This window comes from Enhydra lutris, unplaced genomic scaffold (genome assembly GCF_002288905.1).
Source record: "Enhydra lutris kenyoni isolate GAN:26980312 unplaced genomic scaffold, ASM228890v2 scaffoldscaffold50, whole genome shotgun sequence".
NCBI lineage: Eukaryota > Metazoa > Chordata > Mammalia > Carnivora > Mustelidae > Enhydra > Enhydra lutris.
Genome location: NW_019154134.1, coordinates 1,898,114 through 1,923,111, shown reverse-complemented (window position 1 = coordinate 1,923,111; position 24,998 = coordinate 1,898,114).

The window sequence follows — 24,998 nt, the reverse complement described above, 5'->3', positions numbered from 1 at the left end:
TTTGATGGGAAATAAGTAAATGAGTGTTTCTCCATATATGATCTTTTGAGCACAGATTTGCACAGAAAATGTCAAATAGACTTTTGAAGTATTGTTGGGGAACAAGCAGGCTGTGGGGAAAGTGGCAGCCTGGGGGAGGCAGAATCGGGTCTCCTGTATTCTGTGGCGCTCACTTTCTCGAATTCTGTGCCTCTCTCTGGAAAGCTTTCCAACTCAAATCACAGAAATTTCACTCTGGTCAGGGTCCACCAGATCTCGAAACTCAACACTGTTTCCAAAAGGACAGAGTTTTTCATTCCTAGGCTCGGACTGCACAGTCCCAGGGCCACGTGGTCCCTGGCCCCATGAGGGAAGGTGGGGTGATGAATGTGGAGCCCGGTAGCATGCCCATGACTTAGGGAAGTAATCGCTGCACTTCAGGCTCTCACCCCAATTTGGATCCACCAAATGGAAAACAAGTCCCTGGATAGTCAGGCAATGGTTTAGCCCCTTTTTTTTCTTTAATTAAAAAAAAAAAAATTGTTGTACTTCTTAAATTAACACAGCGCACTGTGCACTTCCCTTCACATGTATGGACAAAACCTTTTTTAATCTGTATTAAAAAATAGAATTGGCAGTGGCTTTTGCTCCCACTCGAGCTTGCCAAAGAGGTTGGAAATGAACATGCTTCTTCCTGCCTTTCTTGGCTGGGCTCCCTTTCAGAGACGGGATCCTTCTCTTCCTAGACTTTCCCTTGAGCAGTGAGTAGACTAAGGGGTGGGGTCCAGGCAATGGGCCCCCTGCCTTTCACAACCAAGGAGGAGGTGATATAAAAATATCAGATGCTGGCAACAGGATTTTGGAGCTTCTGATCAAGTTCCCATGTTGTTATTTAATCCTTAATCATCCCTCTTGGCATACTTCCCATTGCTACTGCTTGCATAAAATTGGAAAGGACTAATTGCCTCAATCTGTATTTTCTATAAAGCTATGCTTCATGCAGATCCCACAGGGACTCCCTGTATGATCATTTTGACCTAATAGGCTGTTTTAATTTGCTTCCAAGTAGTCTCTTGTATCTTCCCCTCACATTCTAAAATTTTCTTAGTCCCAAGCAACATTCAGCAGTATGGTAGATATTTAAACATGTCCTGCAGAGAAACAAGATGTTAGTTGAATTTCATACCCATCTCTCTGAATGGGTTCAGTTACCAATGGGGTTTGCTACCCTGAACAGGGGTCTTTATGGAAATTACCTTAACTATTTTGTTCTTCCTGAAGACTATTCTTTAGGAGTAATCATTATTCTTCAAAGCTTCTACCTTGAAAGAAAAAAGAAAAAAAAATGAAACGAGGATGGAAGGAGGGAAGAACGGAAAGAAGGAAGGAAGGGTTGAAGGAAGAAAGTGGGGGAGGAAAAATCAGATTGTTTCACCTAATTGAAGTTGAAATTTGAGGGTTCTTGGGATCTAAAACACATCACTCAACTGTAGATTTTCTCAGAAGAAAAGGCTCACTGTACTCTTCAGGAATAAAATACAAGATCCACCCAAGTTATTGCATAAACCAAAAATGCTCAAGGACAATCAATTCTATGCATATGAAGAAGGCCAACCCTGGGTGCTGTTCTTTGATGCTAAAGAGGCCCTCACATGAAAACCACTTTCCTTCTAATGTTAGAATTTTGCCTTTCATGACAATGGCCTTAAAACCCTCAATAACCACAGGAGGAAAAGTAGCACCCATTCCTAATAGCTTGTAGTCTATTTGTTCATTAAATCTTTCTCTATCTTGGAATGAACAGTGTTTTCTTTCTGTTGCTTTCTTTTTGTAGATCTTACTATAGATAGATACCTAGACAGAATGAATGTACATTACTATAAGAAAATGTTCACTTCTCAGTCCATGACAAGAGATGTGATAGCACATAATTCTTTCAAGGGAAGAAGGAAGAAGAACATTACAGGAAGAAGGAAGAAGAAGGTCACACAAGGAGAGAGAAACAAGGGTCTAAGTACCTAACCCACAATAGTGTTGGGCCAGGATGCCAGTGCTCACCAGGGCTGAGTCATGGAAGGTGTGAACACAGTGTCGGGGGCACATCAATCTCTGCAGGAGGCATTTCCCCCCGCCCTTGTCTCTGATAACCTGTGCATGCCCACTCTGTCAGATGAACAGTTTCCTAAAATAACATTTGGGCTTTGAGTCCCTCATCCCATGGCACTGAAGTCAGAAATGAGAGCATTTTCCAATCTGGGAAATATCCCAAAGAGGTAGTTCAGTTGGTGCAACTTCAAGCAGGTATCTACCTGCTTGGACCAAGAATGCGAGTTTGCATGCATGGGGATCTACTGGAGCAGGCTGAAGAGAAGTTCTCAAAGGAAGGAAGGATCAAGGGAATTCTGGGGCTTGTGTGGCCTTGGGGGAAAAAACTGGGCCTCTGTGAGCCTCTGCTCATCAGTGAAATGAATTCTACCTTCTACTGTAAGGATCGCTGCTCTGTAAACCTTAAACTACTAGTTAAGGATGCTGGGACCTGTGTAACTAGAAGGTTAGGATGAATCTCCAGGGTTATAAAGCTACCAAAAAGTGTGTACTTGATCTTGGATCATAATAACATAAACATATGCATTAAAATGAGACAGTTGACAGCCTTTCTTTATTGGAAAAAAGATAGTCACTCCCTTGGAGGATAGACTTCAGTTTGAGGTGCCTCACTAAAAGACATATTAGGAAAGTGGAACAGGATATGGTAGGACTTAATAATGCTTCTTCATAGCATACCATCATAACAATTAGAAGGATTTAAAACACACCAGTCTACAGGGGTTTTTATTTTATTTTATTTTTTCACTGTTCCAAGATTCATTGTTTATGTACCACACCCATGCTCCATGAAATCTGTGCCCTCCTTAATACCCACCACCAGGCTCACCCAACCCCGCACCCCTTTCTCCTCCAAAACCCTCAGCTTGTTTCTCAGAGTCCGCAGTCTCTCATGGTTCATCTCCCCCTCCGATTTCCCCCAACTCACTTCTCTACTTCTCCCAATGTTCTCCGTGTTATTTACTTATGCTCCACAAGTAAGTGAAACCATATGATAACTGAATTTCTCTGCTTGACTTATTTCACTCAGCATAATTTCTTCCAATCCCAACCTTATTGATACAAAAGTTGGGTATTTATCCTTTCTGATGGAGGCACAATATTCCACTGTGTATATGGACCATACCTTCTTTATCCATTTGTCTATTGAAGGGCATCTTGGTTCTTTCCACAGTTTAGCGACTGTGACCATTGCTGCTATGAACACTGGGGTAGAGATGACCCTTCTTTTCACTGCATCTGTATCTTTGGGGTAAATGACCAGTAGTGCAATTGCAGGGTCATAGGGTAGCTCTATTTTTAATTTCTTAAGGAGTCTCCACACTGTTTTCCAAAGTGGCTACACCAACTTGCATTCCCACCAACAGTGTAAGAGGGTTCCCCTTTCTCCACATCCTCTCCAATACTTGTAGTCTACAGGGTTTTAAACAGTCTTTGTTGGTTTATTGGTTTGTTTTTACATAGCAAGTTGCCTAGAGACCTTGGCATTGGGTTAGTGGTTCACTGATGTTAATGCTAATGTCTCTGTGGTTCTCTTGACCTTTCCTCATGGTTGCAAGATGGTATCTATCACTCCCACACGTATTTTCAACATATATGATTATTTTTATAATACTGCTTCATCTGTTTTAAAATTTTGTGCAGGGGCACCTGGCTGGCTCTGTTGGTTGAGCGTCAGACTCTTGATTTCATCTCAAGGCATGATTTCAGGGTCATGAGATGGAGCCTTGCATCGGGGTCTGTGCTCAGCAGGGAGTCTGCTTATGATTCTCTCTCTGCCTCTGTCTATCCTGCTCATGCTCTCTCTCTTTCTCTCTCTCTCTCTCTCTCAATCCCTTAAATAAATAAATAAATAATTTTTAAAAATTTAAAAAATAAAAATAAATAAAATAAAATAAATATATATTATATATAATAAGTAGATATAAATAATATAAACATATATAATAAATATAGATAAAATAAAAATAAATATAATAAAATTTTGTGCAAATACAGTAACTAAGCCCTCTTCAGCTTGCTTTTTTAGCTGATTGCAATACTTGAAAATTATTCATGTTTATACATGCAATCTAGTTTGTTCACATTTTCTGCTATCTGGTAAGTAGTGCTTTGGTAGATATAGAACAATCTGTTTATCCATTCTGTCTCTGATGGACGTTTAGTTGATTTATAATTCTCTGCTACTACAACAAGGCTACAATGAACTTCTTATGCATACCTCCTTCTGATTACATGAAATCATTTCTCTAAGCATATGCCCAGAGATGAAATTTCTAGCTCAAAATTCTGCACTTTTAACTTTACAAACTAGTCCCAACTGGCTCTACAAGCTGGTTTATAAATTACACAGCCAATGTAAGGTATTATTGTCCTAATTGCTATGCGTTCTCACCAACACTTGGTGTTGTCAGACTTTTCAGTTTGTGCCAATCTCATGCATATTGAATGGTATCTTGTCACTTCAATTTACATTTCCCTGATTACTAGTGAGATTGAGTATTATGTCAGGTGATTATTGGCCATGTGGCTTTCATCTCCCATCCATTTCCTGTTGAAATTGTTTGCCCATCTTCTCATGGATTTATTGTTTTTCCCTTCCTCATCCATGTCTGTGACTGTGAGCAGCTCAAACTAGGCTGTGAACAACTCTAGTTAAGAATCACAGTGTCAACCATTCATTCACTTAATATCCATTGAATGCCCAGCATGTGCCGGACACTGCAGAAGCACTAGCGATACAGCACCTGGCCTTGGAGATAGTACCATGTCTTTACAGTTTTTCAAATAGGTGTGGAACATAAAGACATTTGTTGAATGAATGAATGAAAAATAAGCACAAGTGTAAGGAATCTGGGAGCTGTCCTCAGCTTCATGTAAACAAGTCCTCGAATTTACTCTGCAGAGCTCTAAAGGGAAGACTGAGTAGAAACAGTTTTGCTCAAACATAACAAAAACTTTCTAATAATCAGATGTATTCAAAGATAGGGTAGTGAGCCCACCATCGCTGGAGGCACTCAAGTACAGCCTGATGACCTTGCAAACCAGTTGTATAAGGAGTAGAGCATTAGATAAGGGGTTGGACTAAGTGGGTCCTTCTCTAGTCCTTGAAATTTTTAAAAATGCAATGTAACACTTTAATTAAGATCCCACTTTAAAAAAATCCCTCATAATTATGTGTAAAATTCACATCTATCCATCTAATGATTTTCGTATTAAAATGCCTGCAGTTGAGGTACCTGGGTGACTCCATCATTTAAGTGTCTGTCTTGGGCTCTGGACATGATCCCAGGGTCTCGGGATTGAGCCCTGTGTTGGGCTCCACTCTCAGTGCAGAGTCTGTTTGTCCTCCCCTTCTATCCTCCCCTCTGCTTGTGCTCACTCTCTCGTGCTCTCTCTCTAAATAAAATCTTTTTTAAAAATGAAATAATAGTAATGCCTGTAATCACAACATGCCATAAATCTGGCCCTTTCTTATGTCTTTGGTGAGTTTCATAAATCACTTCCCTTCTAGCCTTTTCCCCTTACATAACCCTTCACATTATGACAGAATCGCCTCAACCTTCTATTTCATGCTGATGACCTGATGCGTTGCACCATAAGACTTGAAAAAACAAAGAAGAAATGCTTGCTTCCCATCCCAACTCTGCTCTGTAAGGAACAAAACTGTTGATCTGAATGAAGCCCTTCCATTGCCTTGTGTGCATCTGAAAACTTAGAAGCTTCATGCTTGGAATCAGGATCTCCATCGGTTGAAAAACACTCACTCAAATGTTAACTAACTTGAATTCAAATAAAAACTCAGAACACACACACACACATAGTCCCCCGGAATCACAGATTTAAAAGCACAAAGAGACCCTAAAATACTTTACATTTTCTCAAATCAGACATCTGGTATTAGGAGGTGCTAAAGAATCACTGAAAAGTCCTCTTTTAGCCTCCGCTTGTCTATCTTGGTTGTGCATCATGGATTGCTCTATGGCTGCTCAGACAGTCAGTAAACATTTACTGAGTGCCTGCTAGGAATGTAGCAGTATGCTAAAGTTAGGGCCTGGCATGATGTATCAGAGATAGAATCTCTTCTCTCCAGGAACGTGCAGTCTTCACGCAGAGAGTTCCCGTGTATACAGAGAATGAAGACAGTGTGACGCACCATAAGTGAAAACCAGAGTCTGGCACATAGGCATGACTAAGTGTGTCTGTAACAAGAGGGCCCAGGATGACTCTGGAGCTCTGGCTTATGTACCTGGATGGATGGTGATGCTGCTCACTGAGAAAAGGAACCCTAGAAAGGGCAAGGTTGAAGGCAGAGCAAGTGGGGAGCAGATCATGAGTTCATCCTGGGCACACTAGAGGTGAGGTGATGTTGAGAATCTAAGAGTTGGATCTAAGCATTTAGAACCTAGAGGAAATATCTAGGATGGATATAGAAACTTGTGAGTCAGTTGCCTGTAGGTGGGAAATGAGGGGAGAGTATCTGGAGCCACAGTTGGAGACATGCCACCTGTAATGTCTAGGTCAAAAAGGATGTAACCACAGTAAAGGCAGACAAGGACAGGAGGGTATCACAGAGACAAAGGGGACAAGAGAGGTCGGCAGCAGAGATGAATGCTGCCAAGAGCCAAGTGAATGAGGACACAGGGGGCTCCTGGCTTTGGTTCAAGGTAGCTGGGAAAGACTTGGGTGGGAGAGAGGGCAGGGTTTGTGCTGATCCTGAAGGAACTGTGGTGGGACTGGCAGTCAGACATGGGCAGGAAGAGGGCAGACATTCCAGACAGGGAGGCACAGCACTACTTGAAACCCTAACAACACAGTAGTAGTTGGGGAACCACAAGTGTTCAAGTAGACCTTGCCTACACAGCAACTCCAAGAAGGGGACACAGGCAGAGGAAACCTGGATCAGAAGGCCCCTGCATATCTGGCAAAGAATTTTTATTTTCCTGTCAAACAAAAAAGAGTCATTGGTGCTTTCTGAGCCTAGAAGTGATGTGTATGGTCACGATAGAGGCTCGGCAGTTGTGGTTGTGGGAGATGCTGTCCTTCTTGGTAACTGGATGAGGACACACTTCAGAAATACAAATTCCAGCTGAGATTCAGCAACAAAGGACAAAAACACACATTTAAGTGGGCAGATGTGTGGCACTGTCCTGTGAGCTCTTGGATGGGAAGGGTGTGATTATCACAACAGTGGTCATCACCTCTCCAAAGAGAAGCATTGGAAAGCAGAGCTCCAGACCAAAAACAGGAAAACAGTAACTATTTTCCCCTCTAGTTTCTGACTTGCTGAGTTATGTAAGGATGGACTGTGCTGGGTTCAAGGCACTGAGATGACTTGGTTCCCACAGCAGAGCCTTCATCAATTCTGCCTCACGGCCTTGGTTCATTTTGGCAAGTACGAGGTCTCAACTTGCTCCAGTGCATTCAGAGTCCTCGGGACAGTGTTTTAAACAAAATCCTGTGGTCCCAACCCCTCTTCCTCCTTATTCCTGTTTCTGGCAGGCAAATGGAGAAGGAAAGCAAGATCGAGAGGTTCAGAGTCCTTTCTGGGGGGTTGCAGGGGAAAAAAGGATGTGGAAAAATCACCAGAGTTAATGACAGGTAAAGAAAGGTGAGAAGAAAGAGAGGCAGCAATGAAGCCCATCCCTGTCTGTATGCCTCCCTGCCTTCTCTCCCACTCAGACTGTTAGAAGTTAGTTGGACAGTTAGGTAGTCAGGGCCAGGACTCCCAGGGTCCCCAACAAGGAAATATGGAGTCAGGAAGCTAAAATAAAATAGCACTGACATCCGGTTTTGCAGCTTAGACAGGACCACACTGACATTCTCCTTTGCAGCCTTTGCAGAAATGACTTCTGCAAAATGTCCTAAAATAAGACAATTAACCACAAAAGCATTTGTCAATATCACAGGCAAGGGGCAGTGAAGACTAAGCCCCCAGATGTCAGCAAAAAAAAAAAAAAAAAAAAAAAAAAAAAAAGAAGAAGAAGAAGACCATCAGCATGTGGACATTAAACTAATAGGTAGATAGATACGTGACCAAAGCCCTGATGGGCATGACTCAGCACATCCTGACTGCTGAAGAAAGTTCCACAAAAAGAGCTCATAAATCCCCTAAACTTAGAAACTCCAGGGGCAACCCACTCAGGTTCTCTCCCTCTCCAGGAACTTTGTACTTTGCTCTGCTGCCCACCATTCTTCATCTGGTCTACCTCTTCATTCTTTGAAGCAGCATGACCAAGAACCGCCGGCACTAAGGGAACATAAAATCCTGTAACAAAATGGCAATAATGACATTATTCTCCCTACCCTGATTTCTTGAGAACTTACTACTTACTTACTTACACTGTATGCTCAGTGCTGACCCAGGCACTGAGGATTACCTGGGGAGCAGCTCCGACACCATCTCTGCCCTTATAAAATTTGCAGTCCAGCAGGAGACACAGGGATTCAAGCAAGCAGTCACACGGGGGATAGGCATTGCAAATCCCAGCGCAGTGAGTCCAGTGAAGGGCAGATACACAGAACCAAACCAGTGCACTGATCCTAAGGGCACCTTCCCTGAAGAAATGTTGCCAGAGCTAGGGCTGAAGGAAAAGTGGGACTTTAAATAGTCACCCAGTTCTTTAAGGTGTAAAGAGAACTGGTGTATTCTAGATTTTTCAGTTTTTTTGAGTGAGGCTTAGATGGCTATGTATTTCCTCCTTAGGACCACCTTTGCCGTATCCCAAAGCTTTTGGACCAATGTGTCTTTATTCTCATTGGTTTCCATGAATTGTTTAAGTTCTTTTTTGATTTCCTGGTTGATCCAAACGTTCTTAAGCAGGATGGTCTTTAGCTTCCAGTGTTTGAATTCCTTCCAAACTTTTTCTTGTGGTTGAGTTCCAGTTTCAAAGCATTGTGGTCTGAGAATACGCAGGGAATAATCTCGGTCTTTTGGTATCAGTTGAACCCAGATTTGTGACTCAGTATGTGGTCTATTCTGGAGAAAGTTCCATGTGCGCTCGGGAAGAATGAGTATTCTGTTGTTTTAGGGTAGAGTGTTCTGTATATATCTATGAGGTCCATCTGGTCCAATGTGTCATTCAATACTCTTGTGTGTTTATTGATTTTCTGCTTGGATGATCTGTCTGTTACTGAGAGTGGCGTGTTAAGATCCCCTACTATTAATGTATCCATATCAATATGACTCTTTATCTTGATTAACAGTTGTCTTATGTAGTTGGCTGCTCCCGTATTGAGGGAAAAAGTTTTTATAATTGTTAGATCTTCTTGGTGTATAGACCCTTTAAGAATGATGTAGTGTCCTTCTTTGTCTCTGACTACAGACTTTACTTTAAAAATCTAATTTATCTGATATGATAATCGCTACCCCAGCTCTCTTTTGAAGCTAATTGGCATGGAAGATGCTTCTCATCCCTTCACTTTCAGTCTGGATGTATCTTTAGGTTCCAAATGGTCTCTTGTAGACAGCATATGGATGGGTCTTGTCATTTTATCCAATTTGCAACCCTGTGCCACACAAGAAGGGATATAATCAAGATCAGAGCAGAGATCAATGAGATAGAAACTAGAGATACAGTAGAACACATCAATGAAACTAGAAGCTGGTTTTTTGAAAGAATAAGATCAATAAACCACTGGCCAAATTAATCCAAAAGGAAAGAGAGAGGACCCAAATTATTAAAATTATGAATGAGAAGGGAGAAATCATGACTAACACCAAGGAAATAGAAACAATCATCAGAAATCATTATCAACAGTTAAATGTCAATAAATTAAGCAACCTAGATGAAATGGATGCCTTCCTGGAAACCTATAAACTTCTGAAACTAAATCAGGAAGAAATTGACAACCTGAATAGACCAATATGTAGTAATGAGATTGAAGCAGTGATCCCAAAAAACAAGAACCCAGGACCTGATGGATTCCCTGGAGAATTCTACCAAACATTCAAAGAAGAAATAATACCTATTCTCCTGAAGCTGTTTCAAAAAATAGAAATAGAAGAAAAATTTCCAGACTCTTTTTATGAAGCTAGCATTACCCTGATCCCCAAACCAGGCAAAGACCCCACCAAAAAGGAGAATTTCAGACCAATATCTCTGATGAATATGAATGCCAAGATTCTCAACAATATCCTAGCTAATAGGATCCAACAGTACATTAAAAAGATTATTGGGGTGCCTGGGTGGCTCATTGGGTTAAAGCCTCTGCCTTCGGCTCAGGTCATGATCGTAGGGTCCTGGGATCGAGCCCCGCATTGGGCTCTCTGCTCAGCAGGGAGCTTGCTTTCCTTTCTCTCTCTCTCTCTGTCTCTATGCCTACTTGTGATCTCTGTCTGTCAAATAAATAAATAAAATCTTAAAAAAAAAAAAAAAGACCAGGTGGGATTTATCCATGGGATGCAAGGGTGGTTCAACATTCGCAAATCAATCAATGTGATAGAACAAATCAATAAGAGAAGAGAGAACCACATGGTCCTCTCAATTGATGCAGAAAAGCATTTCACAAGATATGGCATCTGTTCCTGATTAAAACACTTCAAAGTATAGGGTTAGAGGGAACATTCCTCAACTTCATAAAATCTATCAATGAAAAAACCACAGCGAATATCATCCTCAATGGGAAAAGCTGACAGCCTTCCCTTTGAGATCAGGAACATGACAAGGATGTCCACTCTCACCACTGTTGTTCAACATAGTACTAGAAGTCCTAGCAACAGCAATCAGACAACAAAAAGAAATAAAAGATATTCAAATTGGCAAAAAAGAAGTCAAACTCTCTCTCTTCACTGATGACATGATACTTTATATAGAAAACCCAAAAGACTCCACCCCCAAACTACTAGAATTCATAAGCAATTCAGTAATGTAGCAGGATACAAAATCAATGTACAGAAATCAGTTGCTTTCTTATGCACTAACAATGAAAATATAGAAAGGGAAATTAAAGAATCAATTCCATTTACCATAGCACCAAGGGCCATAAGATACCTGGGAATAAACCTTAGTAACCAAAGAGGTAAAAGATCTGTACTCGAAGAACTACAGAACACTCATGAAAGAAATTGAAGAAGACACAAAAAGATGGAAGAGCATTCCATGCTCATGGATCAGAAGAATAAACATTGTTAAAATGTCTATACTGCCTAGAGAAATCTATACTTTCAATGCCATCCTGATCAAAATTCCACCATCATTTTTCAAAGAGCTGGAACAAACAATCCTAAAATTTGTATGGAACCAGAAGAGACCTCGAATTGCTAAGGAAATGTTGAAAAAGAAAAACAAAACTGGGGGCATCACATTGCCTGATTTCAAGCTTTACTACAAAGCTGCGATCACCAAGACAGCATGGTACTGACACAAAAACAGACACATAGACCAGTGGAACAGAGAAGAGAGCCCAGATATGGACCCTCAACTCTATGGTCAATCTTTGACAAAGCAGGAAAAAATATACAGTAGAAAAAAAAAAAAAGTCTTTTCAATAAATGGTGCTGGGAAAATTGGATAGCTATGTGTAGAAGGATGAAGCTAGACCATTCTCTTACACCATACACAAAGATAAACTCTAAATGGATAAAAGACCTCAATGTGAGGTAGGAATCTATCAAAATCCTGAGGAGAACATAGGCGGTAACCTCTTTGACATCAGCCACAGCAACTTCTTTCAAGATATATCCCCAAAGGCAAAGGAAACAAGTGAAAATGAACTTTTGGGACTTCATCAAGATCAAAAATTTCTGCACAGCAAAAGAAACAGTCAACAAAACAAAGAGGCAACCCACGGAATGAGAGAAGATATTCACAAATGACACTACAGACAAAGGACTGATATCCAAGGTCTGTAAAGAACTCCTCAAACTCAACACCCACAAAACAGATAATCACATCAAAAAATGGGCAGAAGCCATGAACAGACACTTCTCAAAGAAGAATACACATGGCTAATAGACACCTGAAAAAAAATGTTCATTATCATAAGCCATCAGGGCGATTCAAATCAAAACCAAATTGAGATACCACCTTACACCAGTTAGAATGGCCAAAATCAACAAGACAGTAAACAACAAGTGTTGGAGAGGATATGGAGAAAGGGGAACCCTCTTACATTGTTCGTGGGAATGCAAGTTGGTGCAGCCACTATGGAAAACAGTGTGGAGACTCCTTAAGAAATTAAAAATAGAGCTACCCTATGACCCTGCAATTGCACTACTGGTCATTTACCCCAAAGATACAGATGCAGTGAAAAGAAGGGCCATCTGTACCCCAATGATCATAGCAGCAATGGTCACAGTCGCCAAACTGTGGAAAGAACCAAGATGCCCTTCAACAGATGAATGAATAAAGAATATATGGTTCATATATAAAATGGAGTATTATGCCTCCATCAGAAAGGATGAATACTCAACTTTTATATCAACATGGATGGGACTGGAAGAAATTACGCTGAGTGAGTCAGTTATCATATGGTTTCACTTACTTGTGGAGCATAAGGAATAACACAGAAGACATGGGAGATGGAGAGGAGAAGTGAATTGGGGGAAATCGGAGGGGGAGACAAACCATGAGAGACTGTGGACTTTGAGAAACAAACTGAGGGTTTTAGAGGGGAGGGGAGTGGGGGTAGGGTGAGCCTGGTGGTGGGCATTAAAGAGGGCATGGATTGAATAGAGCACTGGTTGTGGTGCATTACAATGAATTTTGGAGCATTGAAAAAATAAAAAATAAAAATAAAAAAAATAGTCATCCAAGATTAGGAAAGTCAGAAGAGGCAGAGAAGAGACTCTTGGGCCTGAAAGAAACTAACCATGCTTGGAATGAGAAAGAAAGTCCAGGCCACAAGGGCAGGCAGAGGAAAGGGTGCCAGGGAGGACCCCAGGGGCCAAACCACTCAGAGTCCCCCAGTGATAAGGATTTAGGTAGCCATCCTAAAAACAATGGATAGCCACTGAGCATGTTGAAGCAGGGGACGGATGCTGAGATCAGATCTGCATTTGAGTCATCATCAGCAAGGCTATGAACAGTACTGCTCCTAGCTTCCCATACCTGTCTGGAATTAGCAAGGCACTTCCCCATTCCCCTGTCCCTAGGGCTGGTCCCTGATCCTGGCCCTGGGCTTTTTCTTGGGGTCAATAAATTGCTTGGCTGTTGCAGAAGAAGGAGAAAGAGGCAGCCAGCAGACATTTCCCTGAAATAGTGGCCAAGAGAAAACTGCTTTCAGGCAGCTGGCACAGACTTAGAAATGTGGGAGTCAGATAAGGGCATCTTGGAACTGTTTGGAGGTTAATCCAGCAGGCTTAAGAATACTTGCATAGGAGGGAAATGCCCAGGATACACTGTGCAGTAGAAAAACCAGGGATGAAGCAACAGAAGCTGTTCCCCGGGCCCTGGGTGTCTATGTGTGTTCACACACTTAGAGGTTTGCAGGAATATATTTGTGTGGAAAAGAAGCCTAGGAGGAGTCCATACACACAAAACTGTTAACAGAAGTTAGCTTTGCAGAGTGGGACCCTAGCGACATTTCCATTCTTCCTTATGCCTTCCCAGGTTTTCCAAATGTTTCTTTAGTGGCAGTCAGGGAATGGCCAGGAACACAGCTTCCCCAGCCTTCCTGGGGGTCTTGGTTGGTGCTGGGTCCTACCCCCCTCCCCAGTCATCACATGCCCAAACCCCCTTACTCAGCATCACTGCTGCCTGGGGTAACCTGAGAGGGAAAACTCAGCCTTTGCTGCCCCATTCTCTCTCAGGACAACACTCTGCTCCTTAAGAACTCAAACAACAGTGTAGAGGGACCGAGGGCAGGGCTCACTCAGTCCTTCTTCCCTCAACCAGTAATCATAGCATTCTCAGTACCAAAGCCTGTGATTCTGATAAGAAGAGAGAAATGGGTCACCACCCACAGGAGACCAAGCCACTGAGGTCCCTAGCCTCACCTTGCTATGTTTCACCACCCATCCCACCTGACAAGGAAGCCAGAAATTTCATAAGACTAATCTTTTAATAAGTTTATGTTGCCATGGTCAGTTGGATCTAGAGGTCAGGGCTGGCTTTCGGGTTTGGCCAGAGTAGAAAATAGCCATCCATGAAATCTGAGCTCCCAAATGTCCTGATCTATGCCCATGCCATAGCATTTTGGAATCTCCATGTAAATTCTCTCCTAAAACAATGTCTGTGACATAGAATGCTTTCAGAAATGTTTCTTGATGTCCATGTTAGGAACCTTCCAATAGCTGCTGAAGGAATTTCAAGCTAAAACAGGGATTCACATAAAGGAAAACAAAACCGTGGTAGAACTGAGTGTCCTTGGCCTGTTCTGATTCATATGTACATTGCTGCACTAGTCACTTTCCTAGGAGGACAGAATATGTTGATTAGCTAGAGCCATATCAGCTGCGAACCCCTGAAGCTTGGGCATGGGTCAGCCTTCTTTGAAATCTCAGATGGAGCATGGGATAGGGATGGTTCCCCAAAAAAGAAATTTAAGTGTTGTTATCATTGGAAATAGATGCCCATCAGGAAAAATAGCAGATGTGCATGAAATTAAGGAAATCACTTAGGACCTTCTCCAGGCATTTGCTTCCCGTGAGCCCATGGAGGCAGTCTGGGATGGTTGGTAGAACACTAGGCTCACAAGGAAGAGACCAGTGTTCTAGACTCACACACACCATGCTGAATCTGTTCATGAGTTTGCTCATGCCTTTCCCTGCAGTGTCTCTTTGCCTCTCCTCACCCAGACTTTACCTTGCCAATCCCATCTCATCCTTTACAACTTGGCTTACACATCACACACAAGAAGCCCCTGCCCCCTTCCTCTCCATGAGCACCATAATACCCTAAACATACCATCCTCTTTGCACTTAAAGTATTCCAATTACCTATTTGTAATTGTATTCCAACAAAATAATCATGGTAGGAATCTCGTCTTACTCTGGTGCACAGACCCAGGTGCCAGCACATTCACTGACCCCAAGCAGATACTTCCCAAATATTTGTTGAACCTAACACTTCAGGACTCCATTTCCCCATGTCTAAAATGAGAATGCTGGACTGTGTGAGCTATATGATTCCTTACAGCTCTGGAAGACCATGGATCAAACTAGCTCTTGTCACTAGAGAACAAAATCAGGAGAGAATGAGACCTAGGGAAGGTCAGTTTTTATTTAAGGACAGAAATTCAGAATAAGTCCTGACCAAGAGAGATATGCCTGCCCCATTGGGCAGCGCATGAATTTTGTGTACCTAAGAGGAAACAAGGTTAGTGTGCGTCAAAAAGAAAGAAAGAAACAAAGAAAAGCAATATGAAATAGAGTCATTTGATATCCAGATTTTAAGCTCACCACATAGAACATGTGGGCTCTCATAGACACAGCGTCTAGCATGGCTGGTCACTGAGTAAGCACTCAACATTTTTATTGAATTGGATACCAGAAATCTATCTATCTGCTTCTCCACCCAGAGAATGGACTGGTATTTACCTGGTTAAGGAAGAACCACGGAAATGTCTGTCTGTATGGTAACAACAACCACAGACTCTCCTGACTGATCCCACCATGCCAGCAATTCAGCCAAAAAATTCTAGAAAGGTTTCTGCTAATCAAGAGGGAAGGAGGAGTATGTAAAGCATTAAAAACTAAAGTCCCTTCAAATGCCAAAATCTTAATAGCAATGAAATGGTCCCACCAGACTGTGAGCTTCTTGAATATCTCTCAGGGAAGACTCCTGTGAGTGTTATCACCAACTTCCTCAGATTCCTTACTCTTCTGTCAACATCTGGTAGAGACTGAATTAGATAAATTCAATCAGATTGAATTTATGGTTAGTAGAAAACCCACTCTGAAAATAAGAAAAAAGTTAGCATTTCATCATTGTTAGTCAGAATGATGTTCCCAAGAGGTTTCCCATTTTTCAAAAATTGTATGTCAGTTACTTGAGAAGGGGGAATAGAAGCTAATTTTATATGAAAATCTCATATTTTAGGATGAAGTTTAATTAAAAGCTTTAAGGATACATTTGCATCAAAATAAAAATTAATCCTGTTTGATCTAGTACTGATCTTCTAACACTCAAGAGAGTTTATTTTCAGGGTCATTACCTCATCATTTGTGTTGATGGGTTTTTTATTTTTTATTATTATTTATTTATTTATTTATTTATTTATTTTGATGGTTTGTTTTTTAAACCCCCAGGAACTTGTGCCAAAAGATGTGTTTTGTCTCATGAGTCTCAGAGTTTTGGTAATATAAATGTACTTTTCTTCATTTAATTTATTCATTTAATTTCTGCTTGGGTGATAGTCATCTTTCTTTTCCCCTCTTCTAACTCAGACTTTCTGACAATTTTATGTAGAAAATTAAAGTAATATTCTTTCTGAACCTGAATTGATTTTGCCCAGGTCTTGTTTCAGAAATAATAGCAAAGAGAAATAATAGGACTCAAGGACCTTGAATTTCACAGATTCCTTCTTTGCAGTCTGGCCCAAAGCCATAATATGAAGTCAGAGCTTTTTATTTTTTCCTTTCCCTCTCCTCTTCAACTCTCACATTTAAACAGTAATCACTTGACTCGTGTCACTGGTTTGTACGACTTTGCCGTTGCTGCCGAAAATAAATTGTTTCAAGGGTTGGTAATTAAATCATCTACTTATAGTTTTTTCCCTTTAAAAATTGCTCAGAACCTGAAACCTTCCCTTCTGCCCTGAGTTCTGGGAGGCAGTATCAAACAGATCTCAGACTCTTGGGTTCTTGAGGTTAAAGGAAACCCTCAAGGTTGTGAAGTCCAACAAAATGAGGTGGGTAGAAAGGGCAGCCCAGCCCTCATGGGACAGTTTTATTTGGCCTCTTTTACCCAAAGATTTGCCCTTATTCCTTCTTTTACTTTCTCTGTGTATCTCTTTTTTTTTCCCCCTCTATAGTGTAGAAAGAAGTAACTGTTACTTGGATAAATTAACCAGGATTTTAAAAAAGCACATTCAGGTGCCCTGGTGGCACAGTTGGTTAAACGTCTGCCTTTGGCTCAGGTCAAGATTCTGGAGTCCCAAGATCAAGTCCTGCATCAGGCTTCCCACTCAGCAGGGAGTCTGCTTCTCACTCTGACCCTGCCCCCTTTCATGCTCTCTCTATCTCTCTCACTCCCTCTCAAATAAAAAAAAAATTATTTTTTAATTAAAAAATTAAATAAGCACGTTTGAGGATGGAAACCAATACCTACCTTCACCTCACCCTCCAAGAAAAAAAAAATTATGGTAAGAATTTGTTTGTACCCATAGATGAGGTTAGCCATGTGACACCTAGGTCTCCACACATGCTATGCAGTTGTAACCTTAAAATTAGTTTTATATTCCTCCAGTGTTGTTGCATTCCTCATGTGTGTCCCTGCATGATAGAGAGCCAAGGGGGTCACTATTAGGGTTTGGATTTGGGAGAACCAGGTCTTAACTTGGCATTGCCTCTATCCAGCTGCTGGCTGGTAAAGCCCCTTAAATTCTGTGGGTCTTCGTTTCCAAACATGTAAACATGGCCTCAAAATTTTATCCGGTCCTGATATTCTGGAGTCTGCTGAATTTCTTCTGAAATCTTTTCTGATTTCAGAAGAATTCTGTGCCAGGATTCTGTTCATGGGACTCGTGATTTCCATTGAAATTGAAAGAATGCATTGAAAAAATGCTTTTCACTTTGATCTTAGACTTTTCCTCTACAGTGCTCATAGGCAACGTCTGATAATATTTATTAGCTCACAGACATTCCCACTTTGTCAAGGGCAGTTCCTGCTGCTTGAGGCATGCTCTGTGTAGGAGCCAGCCTGAGAGTGGGCTTTCTCTAGTCTCTCCCTGATTCAGCTGCTTCTAGCACTTAAGGGGTTTGGCCACCAAAGGAAGAAAAGTATTTCCAGGTCGTGAGATAAAATCTAGAACCAGGCTGTCCAACACAGCAGCTGCTGTGCCCACGTGGCTCTTAAACATTTGAAATGCACAAAATGAGATGTGTTTTAAGTATAAAAAATGCACACCATTTTTAAAGACTGAGTATGAAAATATGAATGTAAAATATCTTACTAATGTTTTAATAGTGATTCTGTTGTAGAATGATAATATTTTGGATATTTTGGGTTAAGTAAAATATATTAGTAAAGTTAATTTCCCCTGTCCCTTTTTACTTCTTTAATGTGTATACTGGAAAATTTTGAATTGCTTGAGACTCACATTCAGACACAAGCAGCCCAGAGGTTTTGGTTACTACTGATAGGTAATGGCTGCCAAGATCCTTCTAGCTGCTTATCTGGATACATTGAGTAAGAGTCCCATGAGCAGTGAGAAAAATCTACTGTGGGGGGAGGGGCCAGGAATAAGGTGGGAGGCCCATTCTGGGCTAGATTCAGATGGGCACATTTCTTTGGACAGAGAGGAGAGGTCTAACACCCCACAAAAGGAAAAAAGCCAAGTTACATAATTTCTGATGTTTTTACATTACTTTGCAAAAAGTTCAACAAATTCACACCAATTTCAGCACCAGGAAAGCTGCCAGTTTGGCAGCCCCATACTGAATTTTTTTTCTCTGATCTGAGGTACAAAGTGGTTGGCCTCTGTAAGTTTTCCTTCCTGCTATAGTACTTCTGACCTGCTTGGAGAGGTTACAGTCAGGAACATAAAACGATAGCAGCGAGATTGCATTATGTTGTAGGAGAAAGTCTGTCCAAGTGCAAGCAAAGTAGAACCCAAACAGCCTGATACTAAGGCAAAGAGAAAAAAAAAAGTCAATTTACTTTCACAGACTTCCTCCTCTCAGAGCAGTCTCTTAGACGACAGATTGCAAAACTCTTTAATCAGATATGTGCTGTAGGGGCCTCTGGACTTGCTAACCATCAGGAGTTCTATCTTACACGTGTTGCATTCCTCTCTGTCTACCGTCCCTACTAATCTCCCCTCATCCATGCTAAGCGAAGCCGCTCTGTTTCTTAAGCACACCCTGCTGTTTTCTCTGTCTAAAATGCTTGTCCTCGATCCCCCTCCCTCCACCTGGGGAAAAAAAAAAAATCTACCGATCTTTCAAAACTCAGTTACAACCTGGTTTTCCTTCCGAGGCCTGGCCCAAACCTCAGGGCCCTGACCCATCTTCAGGGCACACCCCTAGGAGGCCCTCTCCCCCTGCTTATAAATTTGTCTCCCTATCCGGGTTTCAAGACGCTTCAAGCTGTAAACTAAATATCATTTGTGTTTCTGCCAGCCATGCCTGCACCGTTTCTGGCCCATTGTAGGCAGGTTAAAAGTGCTTATGGAAAGGAGAAGCAAATGAATGGATGAACAAATGAGTCTTCAGTTCTTTTGTTTCAGTATGAAAGACTGGAATTCTTTTAACAGCCAAATTAAAATGTTAGGTTTTCGCCAGTGCTAAAGTAGAGGGTCTTCCCTTTTTAACTTCAAAGCCTCCGCATGAGACTTGTTTGATTCAGAAGATGTACAGAGATTATCTGTCTGTCCATGTTTCATTTACACTTAATTCTGTTTCATCAGCAAGTGTTCAGGAGGCACATGAAGAAAATTCATGTGCCTTTGAGGATAGATAGATAAGCCGTCTGATCCATTATCACTCAGACCATAGGACATGCCCTTTCACTTCTTGGCATAGAATTAGGATAACTGCCGATTCATCCATCTACATACCATTATGCAGGTCCTTTGTGATCAATAAAATGTATTTTGCAAAAGATCTGGTAGGTGAGCGATCTATTTCCATGACCATGAGAAACAGTAAAATCAGCTAGCCCAAACTGAAATGGGTGGGGAAAGATCTAGCCTTTCTTTTTCACCAAACAGGGACCGCTGCCATAAGGAACTACTCCACAAATATTGTTGCTCACCTGGAGGAAAGAATGGCAGTTAGCTGCTTGTGAGGCAGAAAAGGCGATGTTATCAAATTACCCCCATAACCACTTGATGTTGAGAACAGCATGGTTTTGGTGAAATTGTTCTCTCTTCTGTAAAAAGAAGGTTTATGCAATGATATTGTCAGACTACAGCCTTTTCCCCACATCATTCTTAAATGTGAAATTGAGAGAGACATGCTTTAATGTCAAGAGGCAGCCAAAGGAATGACAGAAACTGTTTTCATTCCAGAAGTGGTAACAAAATATGGAAAAACACGTTTCTGCAAAGTGACCCCAGAGAGTCTTCAACGAGTCCATTAGATGAGAAAGGAGATGGTACCAGTTGGGTGACAGCAACCCGTGGGTGCATGTATGGGACTGGTTTCCTCTCTCTTCTCAAGGAGTCAACACGGACTGGGAAAACACTGGGCTAAGTGTTCTGAGTTTCTGAGTTACTTGAACCTTTGAAAAGCAAGTTGAAAGCAGTACTTGGAGGGAGGGTGGTATGTTTCACAGAATGCAAAGTTATAATCTTAAAGGAACTTGGTGCCAGAGTTATGAGGTAAAAATAGTGGGTTTGCAACGAGTAGTAGTTTTTATCAAAATTAACTATACCTTGACTGGTGTTACTCTACAGTTAGCTTAGTATGGAAGAAAAAAAATAGGAGAAATACATTTTACCTAAGTATGAGTCCCCAAACTAAGGGCTTTTTAAATTCTGTAAGGTAGCATTGAAAGTCTGAAGAAAACTTTTTTTAAAGTATACACAGTGATGTCTTGACAAACATATGCATTGTAAAATGTTTACCAGTATCAAACTAATTAACATACTCATCACCTCACAGTTACCATTTGTGTGTGTGTGTGTGTGTGCAAGTGCATGGCTAGAACGTATTAGATCCACTCCCTTGGCAAATTTCAAGGATACAATATATTATTATTAACTCTATTAACTATATCACCATGCTGTGCATTAGGTCTCTTGAACTTACCCAATTTATAACTGCAAGTTTATATCCCCTGGCCAACATCTCCCCATCTCTCCCACTCCCCAGTCCTTGCTAACCACCAATCCACTCCATTTCTACGACTTTGACATTTGTAGATTCCATATACACGTGAGATCATGAGTATTTGTCTTCCTGTGTTTGATTTGCCACTTAGCCTATTCTCCTCCAGGTTCATCCACATTGTTGCGAATGGCATGATTGACCATATTTGACTGAATAATAAATACTCCATTGTGTATGTATGTATATATATTTTAAATATACCTATATATATAAATATAAAAACATAAACATAAATATATTTATATTATATATATTTATATACAATATATATACACACAGAATATTCTATGATATGATTCCTTTTTTATATTATAAAATATAAAATACATAAATAATAAAATATATACATATAATATGTATAAAATAATACATAAAGATGTAGAATATATAAATTATAAATTTGTATATATGTATATCTCATATTTTCTTTCTCCATTCATCCATCAACAGACACAGATTACTTCCATATCTTCGTAAATGTGAATAATGCTGGGGTTTCGGGTATCTCTTCAAGGTGGTGATTTTGTTTCTTTTGGATATATACCTAGATGTGAGGGGGATGGATGGTAGTTTTTATTTTATTTTATTTTGAGGAAACTCTATAGTGTTTTTCTTCATAGCCATTCCGATTTCACTCCCATCATGGTGCATAAACGTTCCTCTTTCTTCATATCTTTTCTAACAGTCACATTTGATATCTTTTGACTTTTTGATAACAGCCATTCTAATAAGTGTAAGGTGATAGCTCATTGTGGTTTTGATCTGCATTTCCCTTATTGTTGACCATTTGTATATCTTCTCTGGAAAAATGCCTATTCAAGTCCTCTGCCCATTTTATAATTAGGTTAGTTGGTTTTTTTTTCTTTTTGCTATTGAGTTGTATGAGTTCCTTAGATATTTCAGATATTAACCTCTTATCAGATGTATGATTTGCAAATATTCTCTCCCTTTCCACAGATAGCCTTTTCATTGTTGATTATTTCCTTCGCTGTGCAGAAAGTTTTTGGTTTGATTATAACCCCACATCTTTTTGCATTTTGATGTCTTATTTTGTTCCATTGTTTTTGCTGCCTTTGCTTTTGGTGTCAACTTCAAAAAATTGCCAAGACCAATGACAAGGGGACTCCCCTTTTTTTTCCCTAGGTAGTGTCCTAAGATGCCCAAGTTGGCGTGCCTTCCCCCAGTTCTACAGTGTTGAGCTGGCTTTCTGCACGTGCTCGCAAGCTGTCTGTAGAAGCTGGCACTCACTGACAGTGGGAAGCCTGCAGGGAGCCAGCCATTGTGCAGAAGAGGCCCCAGAGAATTGGAGTTGTATGTATGGGCCACTTGTTTGTATGGGCCACTTAGGGGGCCCACTAGCAAGACATCCCCAGCACTGGCCTCCTGATGGAGTCTGTGAAGCAGTTAATAGGATCCACATCCCCTTGTTGGATTCTGAATCCTGGTTACTGTGAGTTCCACCTCTCTTCCCTGCTCCCAGCTCCTCAGACTCACCCATACTGATCCACTCAGTGTTCTGGGTGAGAGAGAAGGAAGTGGGCCTCGTGGGCTGCATCTTGGGAAGCTAGGTACTTACTCCCTAAGCTTTTGCTTTCCCCTGTGAAAGAAATCGGGGCGCTGAAATCTTTTCTGGCATTTGGCTTTGAGCTCTGCCACCTCAAAAGAGGCGTTATGTGTGTAATGTGAAACTACTGTTCTTACCCTCTTCGATGTGTCCGTCCTTGGAGATTTTGCTGCAGTGATGTGCTGGAACTTTTCCACTGGATCCCTGGATGCCCACTTTCATCCTTGGGGTTGTCAAATCTGTTCAGTGGGGAGATGACAGCTGGAAGTTCCTGAATAGGTATCACCATCCATCTTGATGATGTTACTCTTCAGTTTCAGAGAAAACTTTAGACATTTTGTGTATCGGATGCTTCTCCTACCTTCCAGAATATAAATATGTTTCTACCATCAGCATGGCTGTCACCGCATCTGTGTGTATAACTCTGGCACCTGTGCGGCGTTGGAGATGTTCTAGATAGTGGTTAACTCAGTCTGTCGTGCTATATAGTCAAGCTAAACCTTTCCTTTCTTAGTCTGATTGTAGGCAAGTTGTTTGACCTCTCTGGCTCCTTGCTCAGCAGGGAGCCTGCTTCTCCCGCTGCCTCCCGCTCTGCCTGCTTATGCTCTCTCTCTTTCTCTGACAAATAAACAAATAAAACCTCAAAAAAGGGGCAGAAAAATGAAGAAAGGAAAAAGATCCTCAGAAACTCAAGATGTAAGAAAAACATGAGAAAAACCCCAATTGAGCGACATTCTACAAAATACCTCACCAGTACTCATCAAAACTGTAAAGGTCATAAGAAACAAGGAAAGGTCTGAAAACCTGTCACAGCCAAGAGAAGCCTAACAAGATGTGACAACTAAATGTGATGAGCCTTCCTGGAACAGAAGAAGGACAAAAGTGGGTAAAAACTAGGGAGTTCAGGAGAAACTATGGACTTCAGCAAATGTTAATATATATCAATCCTGGTTCATAAAGGTGTGAAATGCCTCGTACTAATGTAGAATATAAGTAATGGAGGGAAACCGCATGTGGCATTTTGGGAACTCGCTGTTCTATCTTTGAACATTTCAGTATATCTAAATCTATTCTAAAGTCTAAAGTGTGTTTTAAAAACAAGGGATGCTCTCACCTACTTACCTGCCTGGTATGGCTGTTCAGAATAGCAAGTGACCTGAAGAAGGGGAACATACTTTCTAAACTCTGATGCACACCCTGAATATAAATATTTCAGCATTATCTTATTTAAATGAAATTATTTCTTATTTTTTAAATTCTTTCTCATTGAAATTATGACTTTATTTTTCAATATTTAAAATTACTCTTGGCAAGAGGTTGATGACGCAGGCTGGGACCAGACTAGAAGAGCCCCCAGAAGCTGCCTGGAGGAATTTGGATTTAATTCTGAAGACGCTGAACTGTGAAAGGTTTCTTAGCTGAAAAGGAGTGTGATTAGATCTGAATGTCAGAACTGGCGATGGAAGGAGGCAGGACTTGTCTGGGCAGAGATATTCAAGAGGGCACAGAGCCCATACTAGGAGGAATCAAGTGACAGGCTCTGACCCCTGAGTTAGGGATTGTTTGCCCCTCTGACACCCCAAACCAATAATCCTCCAAAACAAACTTTCTCCAAGGATGGTGTTGATGTGATATCATTTTTGTATTTTCAGTAAAAGGGATTTGTTATTGGATAAGCATGTGTGAATTTTAATATCTTGATAAAACTCTTAATAATGCATAAATCCCACAGAACTCTTTTGTCATCCTGCATCTGACCAGGGTTTGAGATGATTTCAGCACAATCATGGCAGCCTAGCCCATGTTAGTGCTTAATTACAGCCTCAGTTTCCTTCTCTACAATATGGAGAGACAACCATTGTCATAGCCCATAGTCCATCGCCTGGCACCTAGCAGGCACGTGGCAAGTGGTAGCTAATTTTTAATAGGGTAAAACAAGAAGTAACTGGCCTCCCTGACATGCCCAGGAGAATTAGTAAATGTAGTGAAATAAATAAATTCCTGCTGCTCTTCATCCTGGAGTGGTGGGTATATTTGTCCCGGTGAGAAGCAATCAGATAGTTGCTACTGAGAGTTGACAATTGGAAGCATCTGCCCTCAGTGATGTCCATCTGGAGGCTCATGTATAAACCCACTGTTTTGTTCTCTGTCCATTTCATCCAAATATATAGTAAGCACTCAACAAATATTAGCTATTCTTTATAGGGTTTTTTTGTTTGGTTGGTTGGTTTTTTTTAAAGATTTTATTTATTTATTTGACAGAGAGAGATCACAAGTAGGCAGAGAGGCAGGCAGAGAGAGAGGAAGGGAAGCAGGCTCCCTGCTGAGCAGAGAGCCCGATGCAGGACTCGATCCCAGGACCCCGAGATCATGACCTGAGCCGAAGGCAGTGGCTTAACCCACTGAGCCACT